The following is a 21,546-nucleotide window of genomic DNA, read 5'->3' as shown; positions in this document are numbered from 1 at the left end:
GTATTCAGATGCCCTTACACCACACCATGTGTGCATGCAGCTGCAAAACCAGTTTTACTAGATTAAGGATTGTTTTCCAACTGCAATGACATTTCAAATAATAAAGTTTACACACATCTTGAGGGTTTTTCTGTTATATTTTTATTCAGTTCTAGTGCAGAGACAAGGATAATTGACAGGATAATTCACCAGCATCTGTTCCATCCCAATATAGGGTCTGGTCTTACTTGCATTTCAAGCCTTCTCCACAGCACAATAGAAAAAGAGATGCTTATTCTGGATCAGTAAGTACTTTCCAGTGTCATTAACATGTTGAAAGTGATGTTTATGCAGTCTCTTTGTTGGACTGGACCCTGAGATTGTTGGCACAACATGGGAAGTGCAACATCAGGAATCATATGGGCACACCCTTGTGGAATGATCTGCAGGTCTCTGACCTTTTGCTGTACAATCACTTTCTTATTTTCAGTCAGTACTTAATATTTCTTTGGAATATTGGTGGCTTTTGAACTCCAGTAGCTGAACTTGCTAACAATTAATAAAGAAGCAACTACAGTATACTTGCAAAACTTCCCACCTGAGGTTGCCTGCTAAACAGACCTGAATCACAGTTCCATAATTACATGATGGAAAGGCTTTGGGAGCTGCTGAACCATGGATACTTCAATTTTAAAGGTCAGGCAAAATGCTGATTTGCTATAAAGCAAATCAATAAATACACAGGAAAAAAAAAAAAGGGAAAAAGAAAAAAGGTTGAAAAATTTGAACTTCCACATTGCCAGTAGAAAACACTTGGATTTGAGACTGACAGATAATGTATGTGTGTAATGAGTGGAAGTAATTTCTTCCTTTCTTTACCAAAGGAGACCTCAAGGATACTCCTTCCCACCCAGCTCTCAGTTTGCAAGGAGGCCTGAGTTGGTACCTAAGGGTCAAATGTCCCTTTGACCATTGGGTAAAGAATTGCAAAAGCTGCCTTTGCAATTCTCCAGATGAGGATCCCAAAGCAGCACACATGGGCTTTTCTTTCTCAAATCTCCAGACAAGCTCTTGTTTGCTGGTTTTCTGCCATATGAGAAAGATGCTGATGACACAGGTATGGATCTTTCAGTTATGCTTAGACAAGTTTCCAAATCCTTAATCTGTGCTGGACTTGTCTTTTTTAAAACATCCTGGCAAACCAGAGAAAGCAGCCTGGGGTGTTGGTGAGGTCTGGTCATCCCAAAGTGTTGCTCCTCTAAGGTTGCACCAGAAGCAGGGTTCTGGTTTGCTCCTGGGCAGACACACAAACAGCCAGAAACCTCCTGCTCTTGTACCCTCTGGGCTCCCAGCTCCTGCTCCATGATGCCATATTCCCCATCCCTGAAAACTGCTGTCTTACTGGGACTCTTCAGGTTTGGGGAGAAATTAGAGTCTATTTTGCATTTTGATTAAATCTAAGATTCTGTAATGTGTCTCATGGAGCTAAAGATAACTTTTATACCCTAGTTGTGCACCTTAATATTTTATGCCCAGCTATGTCCCTCTCAGATTTCAGAATTTACATTAAAGAAACCATGCAAGTCTGGCTCCAGTGAAAACCAGAAGATTGTAGTTATTTTAACTGCATAATTTTGGCACAATAAGGGGGAAGCTGCTTGAGCCATTTGAGTGGTCTTGGGTCAGTAATATTTTTCTACCTTTCTCTCTTGCTATAAGCTCTCAAAAAAATTCACTGAGAAATTAGAACTGATATCTCGATGTTAATATGATGTGCTATTTAAAAGAGTTTATTTATTTGGAATTTTAATTTTCTTCAAATGAGAAAATTAATAAATCTCTTTGAGTTTTAGAAAATAAGATCTTCATAAGTAGAAATGACTGGATCTCAAATGCCACCAGTTTAACAGTACAGTCCTAAAAGGTGATCGTTCTGATTTGGAGCAATACTTTACAATTCATTTCCTAGGGCCAAATAATTGGGTGACATAAATGGATGTACCTCAGTAGTGTTTTCCTGTCCAATATGTGAACTTTAATTTTTCATGGGCACATTTCAATATGTCCTCCTCCAAGTCAGAAACTGTAATTATGAGCCTGCCTTTCACAAGACAGCCCGTGTTTCCCTTAAAAATGCATAAGCCTTCCTATTATTGCTACACAGCAGATGGAGTGGCAGAACAGAGCTGCCCTGTGGATTGTTAAATCAAAATGTTGCTAAGAAAAAAACACCACTGAAGACCAAGATCAGTAATGACTTCAGAAAAACAGGTTCCTGTGCCCCTCCAATACATTTATATGTTAGAGCCAAAGCAAAGACTGATGAATGTACATATTTGTATGAAATGCCAAAGCAGCATGAGCTTAATGTTACAACTGCTTCTAAGTGCAGTTTGCATTTGTAATTTAAAGTTGTTTCAAAGTAGTGTAGGGAACTAGGGAGTTGTTTGGGGCGATAGAATATAGAGTATCATTACAAGCACTTGCAGATCATATTTTGCTTGAACTAATTCCTCCTGATATTTTAATATCAAGCATAACCCATGCCAGTTTTACATCTCAAATATATTTGGTATTTCAAAAAATAATTAATAGTGTCAGTTTTATTAATGTGTTAAAATATGAATTAAAAACATGACAAATCAACGGGAAACAGCAGTCTGTTTTAATGAATATTTCATACTGTGCATCAATAAATCATAGATCAAAGGGAATGAAGCACATTCTGCAATACTAGTTTTCTGTCAATGTGGGGTTACTAAAAGTTTTACAAGTTGTTTTGGCACTTACTTAGTTGCACATTTGAAATAACATTTTAGGAGGGAAATAAAAGAAGTTATGGCCTTGAATCCCAGAAGACTCTGGTGTTCAAAGTAGATTGTCCTGTGCCCTTATTATTTCACTGCTTTAGAAAATCTGTGGTTGACCATATAGTTGCAGGTCTGTGTCATGTCTTCCCAAACCAGACTATTCCCAAGCTTCCTACGTGGGCTCTAGTAAAGGTGAAACTGCTCCATAACAGAGCATCTTGACCTCTTGTCCAGCTTTATGACTGATTTGTTCCATATGATTTTGAGCTGTGTAGATCTTTTTGTAAGGGCTCTGACATGAAACCCTGTCTTCATTGATTTTGTGTGCACATTTGGCCCCCCAGCTCCTTTAATGAGGTTATGTTGTATAAACAGAAAACTTTATCTCCTTTTTTACAACCAGAACAGGAATCAGAACTGCATAGAAAGTAAAAGATTCAGATACTCAAGACCTCTCCAAAGCTTTCACTTCAGTGATTGATTGGCACTAGGGACAGTTAACTGGAGATGGGGACATGGGCAAGAAAACTTCTCTAGGGGATGCTTCTCATTCAGAATCTCGGATTTTTCCTAAGCATGTAGTTAAACTTGATCTTTTAGGCTACAGAAATGACCTTCAAAACAGGAACCAAACTGACATCTGCAGCAATGTATGCCTGAGTTTGTGTAAATAATGACTGCAGTGGACAAACTTGCCTTGTTTATCCTTCAGGACCTCAAGCTTGATCCAGTCTTCATGATGTCAGTGCAGTTGTCAGGCTCAGTTGTCTGCACTTTAAATAAGAAATTCCTGATTTGCCAAAGATCTCATCAGTGTGTTAGAAGCAGCATCTAATAGAAATAATTGATCAAGGTAGTAAGCTAATAGCTTTCTCATGTAGAATCAAATATTGGAAGTGAACCTCATTCTTGTTCATAGATTCAGCGATAAAATTATATGTAAACATGGTTCGGTGTGAAAGACTTTACACTTGGGTAAACTTTGTCTCTTTGATCTACCATAGCTCTCAATTAAAAGAAATATCTGACCTCTCCAAAGAACCGTTGAGATGCCTTCTCTCAAGTCTTTCATTTTTCATTTTTCATTTTTTCTTTCTACAAGAGGAAGTTTGCTGTTTGCCTAATGCCAGAAGAGAAAAGGAGGATAGGATGAACTTGCCCATTTGACTGCAGATGACAGTAACTAATCCTAGTCTAAGTAACCAAAACTTGTCTTAACTCAGAGTGGCTCAGAGACTTGGTGCCATACACACACAAAACCCCAAACTGAAAATCACATGTGTAATTCTAGTCAGACTCCTTTATCAAGATCATATTCCTGGAGCAAGAACAAATACATTTTTATACAGTGAATTATTTTAATTCATATCAATAATACACTTTCCTGGTGAATCTGACACAGGAAAATTCTGTCCAGATTTGAAGCTTTTTTTTTTTTTATAGCAGCTCTGATGCAAATCTCGGGTTATATTGGAAATCTTCTTTTTAGGAAGGTAAAATTCAGGAAGCCTGACAATTGACAAGTGGACCTATGAGCAGAGTTCTGTAAGCAGAGGGGTGGCAGAAGCTGAGACCATCAGTACTGCAGCTGGGGACCTCTGATGGCAGTGTCAGCCAGGTAGTGACACCCCCAAACACCCTTGTTGGCTAAGGAGACAGGGTGACCTGAAGAGTGGACAGGGATAAGGTGTAAGAAAACCTTAAACAGGGACAAAGCTGGAGTATTTTCTGTGTAAATCATGTAAAGTTTATAATTTTTCAGTGAAATGTGAGCTGGTTGGAGTGAATGACGAGCATCTACACACAGAATGACAGTATCTCATTGCTGGTGGCTCATCAGGTATGGAAATGCAGGAGTATCCTCCTGTGGCTGCTTGTGGTCTTGAAGGGAAAGGCTTTGCCCAGCGGGTTCAGAGAGCTCCTGTTTGACTGTCCAAGTGCTCTGCATTACACATGGAGGGGAATAAGCTCTGCTTGCCCCCTGTGTCACCCAGTAGCCACCAGTCCCGTTACCTTGCTGTACATCCTCGAGCTCAGGTCAGCACCACCAGGGTCCCAGAGCTTCTGACCTGTGACTCCAGAAAATGGGAGCACAGCAGAGATGGGAACAAATTCCTTGTGATTTCCAGGTAGATATTCCCATGCAGAGTATTTATCTGTGTGATACCACCAACCCCCTTTCTTTTTCTAATAGGAAAACAGAGAGGAATTACACACATTCATTTAGTTAAAGATGCAAGGCTATTCCCAGTAATTAGCTAACACTAATGAAGTGGTGAGATCAGGGATAGAAATGGAGACAGAAGTCATTCAGGATATAACTGCTGAGTGAGGTGATTTTGCTGTACTCCACCGATGTTCCACAAGAACAATAAATCCCCAGATCTCTGTGATGGGCAAAGAGGAGTTTAAGTCTAAAAATTATTATACTAATGCCAGAAAAGGCTACAGGAGGTCCTTGAGGGTGTAGGTAATGGGGTCCATCCCTTTTTCCTTGTCTCAGAGACCAGGTCACAGTACTGTGTCCTGCCCCTTTGATTCCTCTGGCAGAACCTCAGTGGTGCTCTAACATGGAGACCCCATGTAATCCCAGCTAGCAGGACAAAAATCCAACCAGAAAGGGGAAAACCCTATTGTCCAGCAACACAGTAAAAGCAAATTCAGTCTTTGGAGACTGAACTGGAATGCCAGAATGTGCAGCGATTGATCTGAAACTAACACCAATTGCTTCCTATCACGTTCAGTATATTTGACATAATTACCTTAAGAACAGTCTAAAAGTGTTATATTGTTAAAGCTGCCAGATGGAAGACATGCTCTGCTGATAGCAAGCATGTCAGACAACGATATTGAAGAGATTTCTGAAGAGTTTTAATTAATCTTTCTCTCTTTTTTTCATATAATTGACATTACATTGGGCTCATTTGTTCTGTGGAACCCAAGCACTTCGCTCCTGGTTACAGGACTTTAATGGATAAAGGTTTCCCTGAAGAGAACTAATAAAAGCCAAGGCTCTCAGCTCTTATGAAAATGACTGCAGATTACCTTAAAGAGAAGATGGTTTCCTCCACTATGTGAAGCAAAACTTCATAGATCAATGTTGACATAAGATGGTGCTTAAATGGGTAATATTTTTCAAGCGTTTATCTTCTCTGGCTGAGACCCATTATTTTATTGCCCCGGTTGGAAACCACCACACTGCATGACACAATCAGGGTTTTAATTAGTCTGAAAAGTTTTAATTGGGAAACAAAGAGAGTTATCTTATAGATTATTATTGCAACCTTTAATTGTCTGACTGGAGAGACCATTAATTATCTTGATGGGGCGATGACACACCTTTCTGAACTACGACACTTGTATTTACAGCACCTTTTGCAGAATACAGTACCTGTTGACTTTCTTCCAGCCTTTCATTAAGGAACTGCTGTGATAGGAATTAACTACAGTAATTCCATTACAAAACCTGCTGTCCAGTGGAATTTTTCTGGAAGATTAGATTTCTGAAAGGGAAAAAGGCCATTTAAGCTAAGCATTTCCTCAAGGCCCAAAGTAAATAACCGATGAAGAAGGTCAGGATGAATTTAGAACTCTTAAAGGTCTGCTGTACACTTGCATGCAGTGTGCGAAAAATAAACAGTGCAGCTTTCCAGTACAGTGATTTTTATTGTTTTAAATGTTTCACATTTCAGTTTAGGGGAGAGATGAGAAGCGCAGAGGACAGAATCTGATCAAGATGATTTTACTTAGAGGAAGAGCAGCATTTTAAGCAGACATTTCAAGGTTGAAGTGATACTGGTAGCAGTTGCTTGGCATTAACAACAAAGGAAACACTTGTTAAACCCATTGGGGCAGAACAGGAGAAAGAAATCCAGTGACCTGGGGTTCAGTTCATGCCACAGTGCTTTCACCATGCATAGGGAAGGTACAGAGCATGGGGTCTGGATATATATTATATCTGTTTATTATTAACATTGTACTGGTGTCTGTCTGCAGTGGGTGACATTCATTGCCTGTTTTCATCTCCTGTTTTACCACCAAGATGCTTTCAGGACTTGGTCATTTTTAGTAGGTCTGTAATTGAGTCTGTATTGGGTAAACTTGTTGGGAAACTTTTCACCTTACTTTATATTGTCTTGTTGGAAATTCAGAAGATTACTTTAAATTGTGTTAATACAGTTGTTACTGGTTTTTGTTTTTTCCCGGAGGTCAGCAGGACCTACTCTGTTTCTGTGAAAGGAAATTAAAATATTCCCTGGGCTACCACAAGCTAACTAGATACTGATAGATAAAATACAGCCAGGTGACCTCCTTTTTTGATCAGAAGCAGGTGGATAAGTGCAGGCTGCAGCTTTGATCCCAAACAAAACTCCTTCCCTACCAAGCTTCAGCTAATACAGGTCAGTGGGAGACAATATTACACTCCTGCTACTGGGGCTGGAGCAATGAGGAGGGAAAGGGTTGTGTCTGAGTCATGGTACCTCACAGGTGACTCAGGGGGAGTTGCTCAGAGATGGAGGTAACAACACAATTGAAGTTATTGTGCCTTTCCTCACACCAAGAGAGGTAAAGCTAATTGAACCAAGCTGAACATAAGCTGTAGGTTAACCAAGAGGACATGTCCATAGGAAAAATCATAGAAATGGATTGCCCTGTATGTGTGTGTGTGTGCTCTGTCTTACTGACCTACGAGCGGGGAAACAAAGTTTTAACGTGCACTTTCACTCGGGGAAATCTTTCCACAACTACAGGAGTCGTTAGGCTTTATCTGCAGTAGCTACAGTCATTGGAAGCAAAGTGGCTCTCAGCGATGCTGGAATGTCTCTACAGCAGAGCTTTTGCAAATGAAGAGCCTGATGCTGCATACTGATTGAATGCTGCAAACTACTTCCCCTTTCACTGTCCTTTATTTCTTCTTCTCTCAAGTTGCTGTCAGGAGTAATCCCTCTTCTAATATACTGAGATGGGGAAAATCTCTCTTCGGGGTTTTTCTGGTTGGTTGTTTGCTTTTCAATTAATCTCAGCGAGGGCTGTGCTCAGTTGATGACATTGGTTTGCTTTTCACATGTGCAAAATTGCAGACGTGGCACGTGCTCCCTGCAAAATGTGCTGAGGGCAAGATGAAAACCAAAGGAAGAATTTTTCTGGGTAGTGGCCATTTAGACTTGGCATCAGCTCCAAAAACATACATGTGGCTGTGTTATTGGACACTAATTTTATATGACTGTTCACCTGATGGCAAAAAAATACTTTTCAGTGGACAACTTTAGCAGTTTAAAAACAGAATTACTCTCTGACTGCATCTAACAATGGTGGCACAACTCAGGGACCACAGGGTCAACTGAACAGAGTGTCACTTAGGGCCTGTGCAGGGCTACATATATATTAGTTGTGAAGAAAGATTAGTGTATGAATTTAACTTAATAAACTGGATATACAGGATAAATGTATTTTTTTTATTATTATTTTGATCTGTTCAGATATGGTCTGCTTTCCCACCTGGGAGATGAGCTGAATGAGCAAAGCCAGCCTGAATGCCTTAAACTTCTGGGGAATTTTCTCTCTTTGAAGACAGTGGAAGCTTCACACCTTCATGTCATTGAAAATGTGACCAGGAATATGCCAATTTAATTCATTGTACTGGAAATACAGCTATTGTTTTAGATTTAGCTAAATGCTAGAGTCCTGTAAAAATTCTTTGGAACCAAAATAATTGGAAGAAAATGTAACTCGGTTTATAATTATCCTAATATTAAATTTTAATACATTCTTTGGAAATTATATTTAATGTGTCCAATCTAACTGTTAGTTTTGTTAACTGTCCCTTAAATGTTTAATTTGGGGGGGGGTGTGCAAATAAAAGCAGAGCATACTATGAAGACATCAGCAGTAGATTCACTGGTTTTGTGTGCATGTCAGTGCTGTGGGCAGAAAAGTACAGCACACTGGACTGCTGGAACACTGTAATTACTCATTAAACTGCAAACTTTAATCACAAGCTGAACCACTTTTAATGTTAGAAGCATTAACTGTATGAATTGATGCAAACTCAGCTCAAAGCTTAATGTCTCCAAGATGATAGAAAAAGCGCATGAGAAGCTGTAGGCATCAGTGGCTGAGTTTCAGCTGTGTGGGACTGAGAGACCAGGTTTTCTGCTGCTTTCCCTGCCCACAGTCACTGATGCTGGAGAACTGAATCTTGATCTAGACTCTTCTGGGCAAAGAGGAAGCCATGATCATGCAGGGACTTCTTAGGTCTGATGGGCACTGTGACAAAAAAAATCAAAAACTTTGAATGTTCTGCCTTTTTATCCCTCTTTCTCTTCTGAGTTTTGTGAGCTTGGAGGGGTTTTCTTAATATATCAAGATCTTATGAATGAATTGAGATTTTTTTTCTTGCACTTCAGGAATTGAAAGTATCACCTAAAACTCTTTTCAATATGCGTGGGTTTTCTTCCCTTTGTAAACAATTTTGGTTGTTGTTACAGATGTATCATAGGAATAGAAAGTACAGTTTTTAGTTACTGGAGAGAGAGGGGAAGGATGAAGCAGGTGTAGTAGTAGTAGTTCCTGCTCAGGTGTAGTAGGAAGTAGTTTAGGGTTAGAATTACACTAAGAAAAATCCTCACCTCTCATTCTTACTTGCCCTTGCCAAGAGTTGGTTCTTATCTGAAGACCAATAAAACCAATGGAAATATTCTCCCAGTGGTATTTGGCACCAAATAAATTTGTGTTTAAGAAGGTTCCATGCCTACAGTCACAGCATGAGCACTTGCATTTTGGCTTTTCTGTACCTTTTCACTCTCCCCCTTCATTTTTCACAATAGCAATTGTTGCTGATTATTTGATTGTCCTCTGTGTGTTTTTCAGGGAAGACAAAATTCATCAGTAGGAACTGAAAGTCTCCTGAGACTGAAATCCCAAAGAGCCATTGAATACAGCAGAATTGAATTATATGTAGGATGATCTTGTGCACTGGATCTTATGAAGTTTATGAAATTACTCTGCAGAGCCTCATAAAGGTGAAAAAAGACCTGTAAGTAACAGCCAAATCTAGTTCAATATAAAGTGAAGCCTTCACTGTTTGATTCCTACCTATGAAACTCCTCCACTGCTTCCTCCTAATGAAAGTGGACTCCAGATTCTAAGAATCTTTACTGCCAGGAGGGGCTCATGGTCTTAAACCAGCCAGAATGGTGAGGTTTATTATGTTTGTACCAAAACTAGGTTTTAAACTGCCTTTTCAGTGAGCAGTCTCAAAGGAAGTACTCAAACAACAGACAGATTGAAGGGAAACACAGACTCTTTAATTAATAAAAGAAAGTCCAAAGGCAAGGCAAAAGTTTGGAACGCTCAGCCAGCCTGATGCATTCAGTTAAACTTCTATGCAGCAATGAAATAATTTGGCTGAGACTATTAAGTGACTTCTTGGTGCTCCAAATGGTGGGGAAACTCACTCATTTCCCCAGTTAGCACTGGAATTTCCCAAGTTGTACCTCCTTTGGGTTTGTCACTAGCTTTTCTCCTCCTTCCAAAAGGATGGTTAATGCAGTTATCCCGACACATTGGGATGCTGACAAGAAACATCAAATCTCATGATAGCATGTAATGACTCTCATTTTCAAACAAGAAAGAGAAATGGTTGTTATTGCAAAATGTTGTTGGATTTTTGTATTATATCTTCCATAGTAACAGTATAATTATAATGTGTCATCTCTGGCTCAGTAATTTGACAATTCAGTTCTTTTTTTGGGGGGCAGATGGCCTATAACATACCATATTTTTATAATTAGTTTATTCTCTGCAAACTCAGTATGTAATTACTCCCTCATTCATTACTAGTTTCTTTGAAATCTTCCTTTTCAAGAACTAATAAATCCTCCAACACAAGTGAAGCTTAAATCTCTCTTTGTACTGTTTTCTGTCCTCTCTAAGGAACTTTAATACCAACCACCCTGGTTATTTCACAGTCCACGTTATTTTTAAGCACATCTTCAACATCACCCTCTGCATAACACTTGTCCACCTTTCATTTTAACCCCTTTTTTAAAGAATAGTGAATTTTAAGATGAAGTTTTCTTACCAGGAAAATTAGGTACATAAATAAACAGAGTTTAAAATGAAAAGAGCTGTAGGTAGATATATATGTGGATGTGCTATATTCCAGCACATGATGTGAGAACACTGTACCTCACAGTGCCAGTGCAGCAGACATCTGTATAAATAAACTCATGTGATTTCTTTTTTAGCCTTTGAATCCCTGCTGCAGCACTTAGTTTGCCTTAAATTGTTTTAGGTAGCGACATAATCTTCTGACAATAAAGTTTCTTTCCAAATCCAGAGCCTCCTATGTGGTTGCAGGTGCTTCAAACTATCTCAACCACTCCTTTGAGCCCAGCTTAAAACTCTGCTATGAGCTTTGCTCCCCAAGAACAGCCCCTTTGTTGTGGTGCTTATCTGCCTGTGGCCTGATGCTGCTGCTGCAAAGTTGTTCCCACACTGAAAGCACAGGCTCAGATTTTCACTTTACCCTCTAAATAAACCAACTCTTTAAAAAATAAAAAAAATACACAAACAAGCACACTTCAGGGGAAATTTGGCTTTTTCTACCTCTCTTTCTTTTAAGTAAGGTTATGTTCTGTCTAATTTCAGAATAACACTGTTATCTAAGATTTAAACCATATCATGGAGGCTGAGATTTTCAAAGCAGCTTAAAGGATTTAGAGATATTTTCCATTCAAATTAAGGATCTTTCTTTCAAAATCCTTTTCAGCAGAATGTCTTGGTGGTTTTTGTAGTTGTTCTTTAACCAGTGCTTCACTTCAGTCACATAGAAATTCTTTGTGCTTCTGCTTAATGTTTCCCAAAAGGGCAAAGAGGAAAAGGAGTGGGAGAATGGTAATGCTGTGCATTGCATTTGCTGTTTGTAGCATCTCACAGTGCTGCTCAAAAGTGCTTTAAAAATCCTCTATGCCCCATGAGACACTGACTTCAGGTGTTCTCCTGCCTCTAAGCACGCGGGAGAGTGAAAAAAGTTCCCGAGGTTTAAGGTGGCATCTTCCTCTCCTGCTGACTGATTTGGTTACTGTCATTATCAGCTGTTCTACCTGTTTCTTGATCCCTTTCCTGCCTGAAATAGGGTACTAATTCAGGCCACACTGTGCCACACGGGCTCCTGCACCACTGGACCTGTTGATGTCTCTGTGCCAGAGCTCAGTGGCAGGAAAGGTGTGATGTCCCAGGACATCCAGCTGGGATCCCCCAGGGAGCTGCAGTCAGGGCTCACTCCTGGCTTGGTACCAGGGGCAGTGCTTACAGAGCCAAAGGTGTATCACTTCTTTTGACCCTCTTAAAGCAGTGGTGCTTTCTACCCTTTCTCGTGGCCCAAGGCAAGAAACGAGGCTTTGCTTTTCCACATGATCCTTGCTTTCTGCTCTGCCTGTACAATACAAGCTCATGGAAACAGGTGTGTTATGGTGAACTGTCCTCTGCACTGTAACTGATGGCTACATGGGGAATTTGTTGCAAATACTGGATTTGTAAGAGATGACTGGGTAACTCGTATGCCATTAGAAATTCAGATTTTTGTAGGTCAGAGTAACCTTGCTATATGATGTCAGTGGCCTGTTTGGCTCAGAAATTAAGTTTGGGGCACTGGCCTGTACTAACAGCTGAAAGAGACTCCATAAAAAAACATTTTGGAAAAACCTACACACAAAAGAAAATATTTTGCATATACTAGAAATTGTGCTATAGAGCTTGAGCCTTGAAGCATCCTAAATTAGTTGAGATTTTTCTTTTTCTTTCTGATTTTGGCTGTTAGTGTAACCATTAGCTTTTCAAATCTATATATATTTTAAGGTTAATTATGTAAGTGTCCAACTTCTTTTAAGATGTGTTACATATATTAAAAGCAATCGCTTTAAAAATTAATAAATTCTGCTGCAGTGGATCTCTGAGACTAGCTGAAAACTTAGTCTGAAGGATTTTATCTTCACTTAGTTTTAAAGGGTGTCTTTGTTTCCACAGGGCACGTATCCGAAATGTCACACCTACTGTGCCAGCACAGCCCACCCTTTACAAAGAGACAGAAAAACACCTTCACAAAAATAGGAATGTGAATGCAGTTTTTGGGTACATGGATCAAGTTCACAAATACACCAGCTGGAAAGATTCTGTCCAAAACTGTTCATGCTAAATGGAAAGAGGGCCATCAGCCAGATTAAACAGCTACCAAGATTAAAAAAAAAAAAAAGAAAGAAAAATAGATAAAAAAAAAAAGAGTAGCAATGTGCCTCATAACACAAAATTGGAAGGGATTCCAGAGCACCACACCCAAAAACCTCCACCAATGTGTTTCACTTTTTGATATATAGTGTACTCTGCAGTCTATAACCTGTTGGTTTGTCTGGGCAGGTACTGTGCTTCTGTTCAAGCTTCTTATAAGGACAACCTTTTAGGTCCTGCTGAGTCACAAATAAATCAGGAGCTACTTTCTTCCCCATTGGTTCCTGTGAAGCAGGTAGGAAAGGCACCTGGTGAAATGATCATGCAGCTTATTTGAGACAGGAAAAACTGTTTACAATTTGCCTAAATGTAATAAGAGCCCATGTAATGAAGTTATTCCACTTGCCTTTTGCTGGACTCAAAGGTCCCCTGCCTCAACAGCAGCTCAGCCCTGCCTGTGACTTTCCAGAAACTGGTCTGAGCTTTTCAGAAGCATCTGTGTTGCACCTTCACAGCCAGCCGAGGCAGTGCCCTCCAGACAGTTTTTCCCTACAGGTACGCTTAATCACCCTGGTGCAATTTAAACCACTGTACCCTTTAGTTTGGCTGCTCTGTGCATCCTGATCAGTGAATACCCACTGGATTAAATCCATGATGACTGTAATTGTATCCAGGACCTTTAAGAAGCTCTATTTTTTATGAACCCATTACAAACCCTGCATTAAACCATCATTTTTTTGCTTTGACACTTCAGCTTCAGACCATTTCCTCCCAAATTGTAAACATGCAGCTCCATGAGCAGTGCAACTAATGGAGCCTGCTTTTCAATAGATTTATATCTCATTGGTTGGATTCCCTGGTGTCCAGGACGATGCCAGCTCCCTCTCAAGCTTTTATTGCTCTCTCTCTCCTTTCTGCCCACCCTCTACGCCTTCCCCTGGTGCAGGAACTCTTTGTGTCTAGTAAATGGTGTGTCAGGCTGTAGTTTTCCCCTCAGCAAGATCTCTTTCCTCAGTGGAAACTGGGCACTGAGTAGACTTGATTTGATAGCCTTGAGCCTCTCTCGTGTGGATCAGATCAGTTAGTAGGTTCAGAGGGTGTCAGGAACAGCTGAGCATTCACAGTGGAACATCAAGAAGAAAGAATAACAATACAACTTTTTTCTCTTAGTTTTTTTTTTTTTTTGTCTTAGTTCCAAATGTGTTCCACACCCAAGTCTTTGCCTCCCTGATGGGTGTTTGGTGCTGCAGTACCAGTTATAGTGAACAGAACAGGACACCGTCGCAATTGGAGGGGGAAATGTACCAGCCTTGGCCCTCCTTGAAAACTGAATTCAATTATTTATTGATAAAACCCCCTTGACAGGTAATTTGCTTCAGTATTTGGCTTCAGTGCAGTGTAACGTAGTGTCGGATATTGGAAGGAGAAAGAGATATAATGGAATACACTTTCTTTCTCTTACTAAACTGCACAGGCTTCTTTTAATTTATTTTTTCTTTCACTATGTTGAAGCTTCCTAAAAATCTGCCAGGTTCATTATCAGTATCTGTTTTAAAAGCCTTGCAATACATAGGCAGCTCCTTAAGTTCCTCTCAAATTAATTGTAATATTGGAAAGTTAGTTTTTTGAGTCTTTTCTAGTATTCTCAGGAAGGAAAAACTGAAAATCAAACAGGAATTTGTGTGCTCACGTTGTCTGTGCTTTTAATGGTTACTATCAACTGTGATCACCAGTGAGACAGTGGATTCAGTGAAATTTATTTCAGCAAATATCTTACAAAATACCATATATTATTAGATAGAATGCTGGTTATTTTCTACTCAAAGCCCAAAGGATCAAAATTTGTTGGTCATGAGGTCCTTTGTTAAAAAGGTTAAAGTGATTTGAGGTGCAACAACCTTTAATAGCAGGAAATTATGGATAACTTACCTATAAAGAAATCATCTTAATTGATACCCATTAGCACCCAGCCCAAAGCTTAGTCAAGTCAACAGAAATCCTTGCATTAATTTATGTGGGTTTGCACCCACAGTTCACTCATGGCTTTTTCTAAGTGGTCTTATTTATTATTGTAGATGTTCTGTTCCACTAAAATGTTCAACCCCTTTCTGAAACCTGCTAAGCTAAATTATACCTACCTGTTCCCTGCCCATTGCTTAAAAAAACAGAGTTACAGAATGTTTCTGTATCATCTTTGATCTCTAAAATTGAACCGACAACCTCTTGGCAATAATCACACTCATGAGATTCCTGGTACTTCCAGCCTTTTACATGGATGGGAAAAACTGCAGTTTGCTTTCTTGTCCATCTCTGTAAGGATTTAGCTGTATAACTTTTAGACCAAAGCTTGGAGAAAATTCTGTTGGAATTTAGCATAGATGTGTGAAAGGGGTTTTAACTTGTCTGTGTCAGTTTGTTCAGCTCATTCAGACATTCCCTCGCTGTTATAAAATGCATATACTGCTTTGTGATCTTCTCAATAAACCTTGACATTGTATTTAGCTTTTGTGGATGATGAGACAAGCCAAAACATGAGGGAGTTGGTGTATCTGAAAATGCTACACAGTTAGGAGTCTTTGCTCAAAAGGCAAAATATCCATATCCATATATCCTTTACTGAGGTGCTGTATTAACCTTGGTGTGACCACTCCAAAGGGAAGGTCTGATGTCACCTCTGCTTCCTGTAAAACTGAAGTGCATGAGCTTTACATCATGTACTCTATCCATACTGATTAGAAAGTTCCCTAGGAAAAAGAATAATGTTCTTACAATATCAACACACTGACAAAGAATTGGACTTTTAGGATCTCTTGCAGCACATAATCTGAGATCCGTGACCAGACATCAGGCGGATCCAGCATTTTGTGGAGGAAGGAAGATTATAAAAGCAAGTGTTGTAACCTAGAGAAGTTTTACTGTCGTTCCTTTGTCATCAGACAACTGCACTGGCTTACAGGACCCAAAGGGTTGTCTAATGCCTTGTGCTAACAAGATAGTGGTGAAAACATGCAGGAAAGTGTGGCTAATGCATTTCTAAAGAAATATGGGTGAGAGAGTAGTATATGCTGCATATACTGTCCTCTCACATCCATACACCCTGGTTTGAGTAAAACAAAAAGCCTTCCAGAACCTCATTCCTTAAAATACAATTTGGGAGAGGAATTTGAAAAGTAGTGTGGTCTAAAAAAGGAGTAAAACCAAGACAGTTGGCGTAAATTGGCAGAGGGAAATAAAAGTACTCCAAGGAGCCATTGTTTTTATTGGCCGCCTTCTGAGGCTGGTTTTAAAAAGGGGGAAAATGTTCTGTAGCACCTGCGTGCCCCTCTGCCTTGCTGATCATGTGCTTAGGCAAGAAGTCATGTCACCTCCGTTCCTAACTTTTCATGATGTGGATTTTTCTGTGTTCAAGTTTGGGCTGCTGTTTGTCCCCCCGGCCCCTCGGCCTCATCGGCTCCCTCACAGCCAGAGCCAGGCAGACACTGCCATGGAGCAGAGCAGGCAGCATATTGAGTAATGGCTCTCCCTGCTTCTGAAGAGCCAGACCTCATCCATCATCCATACTTGCCTTTTCTCCCATGCCATCATCTGCCAGTCCACACTGGAAGCACAACTGTGCCGCTCCTCTAGTACTAAGCAGCGTTTGGTCATTTTGGCCAATTATTTGCACTGCCCCAAAGGAAACCGGGAAAAATCATCTTTGGAAGCAGACAGATTTTGCTTCTTGTCACTAGAAAGGTTACTTTCTATAGTCTCTGAAGGCTTTGGTGGATCAATTCTTTTGCATGGGAAAATAGATTAGAAACATGCCGTCAGGTACGCTGTGCACAAGATAGACAGATGGAGACAGTGGTATCTGTCTGCTACAGGGAATTGTCAGAGGGGCACAACTCATCACACTGGTTCTTAGAGGGCTTAATTTGCTGCTGGTAAATAATCTATTTTTTATTACCTCACATCCCCAGATTGTCAACATTCTCAGCTTTTTGCCACAGCTAATTAGACAGGCAAAAGCCTTATAGCCTAAAGAACAAGTCTGAGCTAAGCACCTGCCAAAATATCTGACTTTTTTTAAGAACTGGAATGTCAAAGAGTGAAGGGGCTGCAGATCACATTTAAACGCTTTGAGCATCAATAAGATGATTAGACCCATGAGGCAAACGTTCAGAATTTCTCTCAGACTCACCACTGAGAGAAGGCAAGATAAAACTCTGATAGATAAAAACTACTGTGCAACGGCACCAAAGCTAATTATTCTGCTGAACTCTTGGAGAAATCTTGCAGGGATGTGTTGACAGCATGCTCTGTGTGGCCACTTCTGTTCAGGAAAGCAATATTTAATTGCATATTTGAATTAAGCCTCTCTGTGTAAAGTATAGCTTTTGGAAAAGAATTTGTCCAAACCAAAACAAAGAATGACCTCTCTGTAAGCCAAGCACAACTGATTTGGCAGGAGAAGGAGCTTTTTTATTATTTTTTTATGGTGGTTTTTGTTTGCTTTCCCCATCCGTTATTTTAAAATCCTGTTTTCAAACAATTAATATTGGAGTTTTTTTCCGAAAAGCTTTACAGCAAGGACAAAAGTCACCAAATAATGCCCCTGTATCAGGTATGTTATGATTAAGGTATGCAAGCAAATACCAGCAAAGGTATCCTTGCAGTCTCTGTGCACCCTCAACAGCCAGACTCGTGGTGCTGACACCTCCCTGTCTCCCTGTCCCACTTTCCTGGTGTTCCTGCTCAGGGTTGGCTGTCACACTGCCCACGCTGCCTGCAGCAACTGTTTACCCCACTGAAGGAACAAATTGTTCTGCAAGACCAGGAGAAGACACAGTGTAGCTCTAAGACTGAGGAGTTGTGCAGTATTCATGTATTTGGAGGAGCAGATGATGGTAGAGATACTGAAAAGGGAAAATGACTCCCAGCCTCTCCAGCTTGAGCAGTAATTCAGCTCAGTGGGACTGTCACTATTTAAAGAGTAGTGCAATCAAGGCATTGACTACCTTTGACTTTCCATGGTTATGAGCCTTAGCACCTATTTGTGCCTTTGGAAGCCATCCCAGAATTTGCTGACTTCTGATTTCTCATCAGGAACCCAGTTCTCTCAGTTAAAGTGAATAACCTGCTTTTTCCTTATATTAACTTTTAATGCAATAACTTTTTGGACTTTCCTGTTTCTGATATTGCAGAGGGTAGATGGAATGGAGTTCAAGCAAGGAAAGTGGAGATATATCATCTACCTGCACTGAAGTATAAACAGTCACCAGCTGATGCCATATATTGCTCGATGACGATGTTGCTGGAAAAATCTCTAGGACTGAAAAATAGTAAGGATAAAAAATTGGCAGACTGTGTTTCTTTTCCTGATTGAATGGAAGGTGATAAATTTCTTTTGGTTCCATTTATAGGCATAGTCTTGTTTTATATTGATTTGCTGTTCTTAAAAAAAAATTCAACTCCAAATAATTTAGGGTTACAAGAGAACCCACTGCACTCTGTGAATGGCCTTCTGAGCAGCAAAATTTCAGGTAACTCTTCTCATTCTCCACATTGAATTTGTTCCCTCTCTATGTAAATTCCATAATTTCTGTCTACATAGAATTTATATATTCTGAAATCAGTCACACTCTGAGAAATAGATTATACTTTCCCTCTCATATGAACTAATCATGTGTCAAGCTCTAATGCAAGTCCACCATATTGTCCAGAGAAGAATCTCTTATGCAGAATTTAGGGTTATAATCCCTAGACTAGGTATAGGGAAGAAGGTTTGACCATATATGAACAGATGATATTTTATGGTAACCCTATTTTTATAACAGTTTTTCACAAAATTTATAATTTGGGTACTACTAGGCATTACAAGCTGTCTAAACCATTTGTTCTGTAGATGGACTACGAAATCTCCTACTGAGGAGTGGGGGGTAGGAGAACAGCTGGGTGGATGCCTGGAAACCAGCCAAGGTCAACCCAGCACAGATGGGTAACTCTGCATGGTCATGGAGAAGAAAACTCAGAATGCTGACATTTTTCTTTCACTTTCCTGAGCTAAGGGTGAAATCGTATTTAGTGCTTTTAGTTACTGTTGTTTACCTGAATTTTCAAAATTCAAGTTTTCTATTGCAAGGAAATGAGTGAATTCTTGTCATTGTTCCTTTTCTGTTTGAGACAGTTTGTGGTATTTTCTCTCCTAGGCAGAAATGTCAGCAAGAAAGTGGCAGAGCTCTACAGCTGTGGTCTGGTTTTGCTGTTTGAAGTTTACAGTTCTGCTGAGAAAGCCATGAAGATTTCCAAAGCAATGCTGTGGAAATCAAGGTGAGCAGTGGACAGACTAAACTAAAATTGGACACTGCACTGTGTGCCCATAGCTGGAGAGGGAAGCTAAAATTAAAAGGTGTTGGGGCCACTCTCAGCTGGTATTTTCCTTAGCTCTGGATTTAAAAGTCTGGCTAATATCTTTCTTCATTCGAGACAAGTTCTGCTTGAGCCTAGGACGATATTGAGTCAGGCTTAGTATGTCAACACTAGTGTCAGCCTTTCCTTTGAGAAGTGCATCATCCACATGGGCAGCTACAGCAAAGGGTGGGGAAGGAATCAGTACAAGCTGTGGTGAGGAGCTGAAGTGGTCTTGCTCTCAGTGTCTCTTTGTCACACATGCACACATGTGCACACAACCCCCCCAGTGTACATAGATGGTCTTTCATAGCCTTCCTGGTGCCTTTTCCACAGACTGCTCTGTCGCTTATTTAAAATTTTTAATTAAATAAACCTTTCAGGTATCCAGTGAGAGATTCCCAGGGTGACCACAGCCAGTTGTGCCATTGGCACTGTGCTGCCCCAGGGGAGCTGATGTTTGGGCAGAGGTGTTGCAGCGCTGCTGGGCGTGCAGATACAGAGCTCAGCTTTGGGGCTGTGTTCAGATCACACACAGGGAGCCAAACCAGCAATTTATACAGCAGCCTGTGGTGCACTTCCACCTTTCCTGGCAGTCAGGTTAAGCCACCTCAGAAATCCCAGCCTCAACAGGGAAATCACTCAGTTTTCTGGTTCCCCTCGCCTGGAAATGCATTCCCCGTCTGCCAGGACCTGAGAGAGATGCCTCCATAATCCACTGCTCCTGTTTATAGGAGTAAAGCTTGCTTTACTGTGCTTGAATTTAAATGGAGGTATTTGCACATCCCTGATGAATTTTTTCCACCTGTATTTTTATCCATAATAGACTGCCTCTGTACTAGCAGTGACTGATCAATTGTTTGGGGGTTGTTTGTTTTCAAGGCAACGCGTGGGTGATTCTCGATCCTCTCCTGTGGCAGAGCATGCTGTTATCAATATGTTACTTTCTTTTCACTGGGAAAGTAGCATTCAGAGGGCATGGAAAATAAATGGGGTCTGGTTTAATTCAAGTGATGGTTCAGAAACGTGTCTGGTAAACCAACTTCCAAAGCCTCTTCCCCTCTGGAACCGGCCGGTGCAAGACCTGCACTTGCAAGGTCTGAGTTTGTTTATCTTTTTCTAATTAACAGGAGTTAGTCTTTCAAAGTATCTGCAGCAAGTGAAAGCCAAGAGGCTGGAGTGAGTGCTCTCTGTGGTCTCAAAAGAAACGTGTTTGCTTTTCAAGGGGAATAGTGAGATTAGAAAGAGGCCTGACGTGGGCTGTCAGGTCTCTAAAGCAAAATCCCTGCTGCAGTGGCTGCACACTGATGGGACCAAGAGAGCAAAACTCACAAGGATGTGTGAGAGCAGCGTTTCCTCTCCTTTGAGCTCAGCAGGTGCAATGCTGATGAGAGGTACCTGAACAACAGAGCAGAGACAAGGGCTCGTCCCAGCCCAGATGTTACCTCAGGGTTGTGGGGTTTGCCCCGGAACAGCCATGAGGACACGTGTGCCCTGGGCAGAGGGTGTCAGAAAGGTGTGTCCTGCCATGGACAGAGTTGTGACCCCTGGCTACACTTTCTGTATCTCCTTTTCCCCTCCCACATTTAGTTCATTTGCTTTATCTAGACATACAGACGCAGAATAGTTCTCACACAGTTTTTACCCTTCCTACTGCAGAGGGGGTTCTGTCTCATTTAGTGACTTTAGGCAGTGCTGAAGTTCAATGAGGAGGAGCAGGGACTCAGCTGGAAATGCCAGCGTGCCTGCCAAACTGTCACCCGAGGTGTTTTCAGATGAGGATGTCTGCAGAAATTACACTGAGGCTTGGCATCACCAGGCAAAGCTACTCTCTTACCTCGACTGCTGACTAATACAGACAGCATAGTCTGTCGCCCCATTAAGAAGCAGCAGCTGTAATGGGAAAAAAAAAAAAGAAAGAGTGGAATTCTGTAGGAGCAACTTTTACTACCAGAAAAGAAACATCTCTCACATAGTCAGCCCATTGCTGCAAATTTAACTAATTTCCCTCACATTTCCCCATCCATTTCTCTCTGAAAAGCTGTGTCTCCTGCCAGCAGGATGCTGCCATTGCCACGGAGGTTTCTGCCCTGTGCCTTGGGTGGGCATCACAGCACAGTCTCTCCAGTGGGTCCCCCTG

The sequence above is a fragment of the Corapipo altera genome, unplaced genomic scaffold, assembly GCF_003945725.1.
Source record: "Corapipo altera isolate COAL_440 unplaced genomic scaffold, ASM394572v1 98, whole genome shotgun sequence".
Taxonomy (NCBI): Eukaryota; Metazoa; Chordata; class Aves; order Passeriformes; family Pipridae; genus Corapipo; species Corapipo altera.
Note: the sequence above shows the minus strand (reverse complement) of the source record.